This window comes from Octopus bimaculoides, chromosome 14 (genome assembly GCF_001194135.2).
Source record: "Octopus bimaculoides isolate UCB-OBI-ISO-001 chromosome 14, ASM119413v2, whole genome shotgun sequence".
Classification (NCBI taxonomy): domain Eukaryota; kingdom Metazoa; phylum Mollusca; class Cephalopoda; order Octopoda; family Octopodidae; genus Octopus; species Octopus bimaculoides.
Window position 1 is genome coordinate 22677578 of NC_068994.1, and position 4189 is coordinate 22681766.

Below are 4189 nucleotides of genomic sequence, written 5' to 3' on the forward strand. Positions count from 1 at the left end.
CTCATTTATATATAGCCATGGTTAGGTTATTGTAGAAAATTATGATTAATATTTGTGAAAGACACAAAGTAATTGAAATACAGTAATTGGAAGACAAAGCTAATGTGTGGACTCAGTTTGCAATGTTAGGTAAAGAACAAACTTATTAAATGGAGAACTACTTTTTTTAAAGTTTAAATTAATTTCAAAATAAAAGAACACCATTATATAGAGAGATAATGTGTTAGCATAGATTAACCCTTTCACATTTAAACTGGCAATATCAGGCCCAAACATTCTACCTATTCTACATTCAAACCAGCCAGCTCCAGCCTCTCACACCTACCCTACAATATCATTCTAAATATTAATAATCACGTCATCAAAATCTCAAGTCTACAAAATAATGCATAATTAATTCAGAACAGCATAAATAAAAAAGCATTACATATGACAGCATAATCTGAACGCTAAAGGATTAATGTATTCATACTTAGTTATGTCCAGATAACACACTGAAGACCTCTACAGGGTTCCAGGACAATTACAGAAAAAAATAAAACAAAAATACATAGCTTTTTCTAGGAAAGATTTTATTCAATAAAGTTTTTAAGCAGTAGCCAGTACTAAATAATGCCTTGTTATAACTATTTGTGATGGGTATAACCAACTGTAAGATTTCAGATCTATGGTTATTCTACGAGATCTCTATAAATACACGAAACTTAATAATTTACTTAAGTAAAGTGAGAAGCTGGCAGAATCATTAGCACACCAGGAAAAATGCTCAGATGCTTTTTGTCCATCTTTTAGTTCTGAATCCAAAATTCTTCCACGGTTGACTTTGCCTTTCATCCTTTTGAGGTAGATAAAATAAGTACCAGTTTAACACTGAGGTTGATACAATTGACTTACCCCCTCCCCTGAACTTTTTGGCCCTAAACCAATATTTTGCTGAAGCAGCATCCAATATTATAAATAATTCCATATCCAATGGTCTATTTTCTTAAAATCCTAAACATTCACACATTCACACAAACACACACGTAGATATGTATGCATGTGCACCCCTAAAAAATTTCAGTAAAATTGCCGTTACTCAAATAATATCAAAGGAAATCAAACAAAATTTATACTGAAAAAAATATATTATTCATGCAAACATTATACAAATTTGGAACACAAAACAATAAACATTTTCAAAGATATGAATCATCATCATCATCATCGTTTAACGTCTGTTTTTCATGCTAGCATGGGTTGGATGGTTCAACCGGGGTCTGGGAAGCCAGGAGGTTGCACCAGGCTCCAGTCTGATCTGGCAGTGTTTCTATAGCTGGATGCCCTTCCTAACACCAACCTCTCTGTGAATGTAGTGGATGCTTTTTGCATGCCACCAGCACAGGGGCCAGAGGAGGCTGGCAATGGCTACGATCGGTTGGTGCTTTTTACGTGCCACAGGCACAGAAGCCAGTCAAGGCAGCGCTGGCATCGGCCACGTTCAGATAGTGCTTTTTACGTGCCACCAGCACGGGTATCACAGCTACAATTTCCATTTGGTTTTCATTTTGATGTTGATGTACTTGACTCAATAGGTCTCCTCAAACACAGCAGGTTGCCCGATGATCCAAGGTACTTTTGAATGGGCTGGGGTTGATTATGTGAAACTGGTGTAGGATACAGCCGTGAACTCACTTTATTCGCAGTCACAGCATATCTCCAGAGGTCTCAGTCACCAGTCATTGCCTCTGTGAGGCTCAATGTTCGAAGGTCATGCTTGACCACCTCATCCCATGTCTTCCTGGGTCTACCTCTACCCTGGATTCTTTCAACTGTTTGGGAGTGGCACTTCTTCACACATGTCTCCTCATCTACCCGTAGTACATGATCATACTAGTGCAAATGTCTCTCTTGCACACCATATCCTATGCTTCAACATTTCTCTCAGGGCGTTTACACTCTGTCGTGTGTGCACACTGACATTACACATCCAGTAGATCATGCTCGCTTCATTTCTTTCAAGCCTATGCATGTCTTCAGCAGTCACAGCCCATGTTTCATTGCCATGAAGCATGGCAGTTCGCACACATGCATCGTACAATCTACCTTTCACTCTGAGCGAGAGGCCCTTTGTCACCAGTAGGGGTAGAAGCTTTCTAAACTTTGCCTAGGCTATTCTTATTCTAGTGGTAACACTCTCTGAGCATTCACCCCCATTACAGGCTTGGTTACCTAGGTAGCAGAAGCAATCAACTACTTCTAGTTTCTTTCCCCGGCATGTGATGGAGTCTGTTTTCTGAGCATCTGTGGTGTTATTTGCCCCTGTGCATCTGCTGCACGTGAAAGCTATCATCTCAGTTAATCTTCCTTTGATGTTGCTGCACCTCTTATGTGTCCATAGCTTACACTGAGTACATCTTATGGTGTTTCTACCTACACCTTTTCTACACATCGAGCAGGGCCACCTACCTGAGGGGGTGTGTGTGATGTGTTCGCCTTCCTACTTACTAGAACTTTGGTCTTTGCAACATTGACTCTAAGGCCTTTTGATTCTAAACCTTGCTTCCACACCCAAAATTTCTTTTCTAGTTCTGGTAGTGATTCTGCTATAAGGGCCAGGTCATCAGCATAGAGGAGCTCCCAGAGGCAACCCGTCTTGAATTCCTCTGTTATTGCCTAGAGGACTATGATGAATAAAAGGGGACTGAGGGCTGAACCTTGGCGGATCCCTACTTCTACTCAGAATTCTTCACTATATTCATTGCCAATCCTAACCTTACTAACGGCCTCTCTGTATAGGGCCTGTACAGCCCTTATTAACCATTCATCAATCCCCAGTTTCCGCATCGCCCACTAGATAAGGGATCGAGGGACCATGTCAAAGGATTTCTCCAAGTCCACAAAAGCTAAGTATAGGGGTTAATCTTTAGCTAGGTATTTCTCCTGCAGTTGTTGAACCAGGAATATGGCATCAGTGGTGCTTCTACCTGGCACAAAACAGAATTGCATCTTATCTAAGCAGACTCTCTCCCTAATGAGATGGGCTATGACTCTCTCCGTGACCTTCATCACCTGATCCAGCAGTTTGATACCCCTGTAGTTATTTCTATCTAGAGCATCACCTTTACCCTTGTAGCAGTTGACTATGGTACTGCTACACCAGTCATTGAGTATGATTCCATCACATCATGAACTACTTGGTTTACAAATGTGGGTGACTAGGCCATAGTCCTCACCACCAGCATCTCAGAAGTGATTCCTGATGAGCCAGGGGCTTTTCCTGGCTTCATACCCTTAACTGCTTTATCTACCAGGGAGTTGTCTATTCATATAGCTTCTTAACCACACAGCTATGCCTGCACATGTTTATTATTATTTTTTTTAATTATTGATATCCATTAATGAATTTGTGTTGCTATTTGGCTCCAGGTGCACACCAATCAAGCAGAATTATGATTATCTGGCTTTTATGTATGTAAGGGATTAGTTGTGTGTGTGTGTGTGCGTGTGTGCCTTTGTGTATGTGTGCTTGCCATCCATTTTATGTTTGTTTTCCTGTGCTACCATGGCTTAGCTTGCTAGGCTGCCTTGATTGCCTTCCACATAATCCCTATTTTTCACTGCAATCCCTGTACCAGACACTTTGGTGTCTCTGGAACTGATATACTGCAGCAGGTGGTCATGTACCCATGACACTATGAATTTCTGAGATAGAACTGAGAAGTATCACACTGCTTCCATGCAGTGTGATACTTCTCAAATTAATGGCAAACTCGGTCGTCTGCAAAGGTGGCTACTCACCATATTCTCTAAGCCCTCTGCTACTTCATGGGAACTTCATAAACAAGCAGGGACCAGAGTATTCGAAGGAGGATCCCATGCTGCTAAGTCAAAGTCTTCAATCTTTCTAACAATCCATTCTTGTCTACAGCACTCAACCAGCTTTTACCTTTTACCTGTTTCAGCCATTTGACTGTGGCCATGCTGGGGCATACCTCTTGAAAGGTTTTACTTGAATGGATCAACCTCAGGACATTTTTTTTAAAGCCTGGTACTTATTCTATTGGTCTCTTTTGCTGAACCACAAAGTTATAGGGACAAACACACCACCACCAATTGTCAAGCAGTGGGAGACAAACACAGACAGAAAGACACCCCATCACATACACACACATACACACACACACACACACACACACACACACACACA

At 41.1% G+C, this 4189-nt stretch overlaps 1 protein-coding gene across 3 annotated transcripts in view; it reads right to left on the minus strand.

The window, feature by feature from the left end:
* The window catches only part of LOC106884023 (zinc finger protein OZF), a 25138-nt gene that overhangs the window by 3678 nt on the left and 17271 nt on the right, over nt 1-4189 (minus strand). The window lies entirely within an intron of this gene.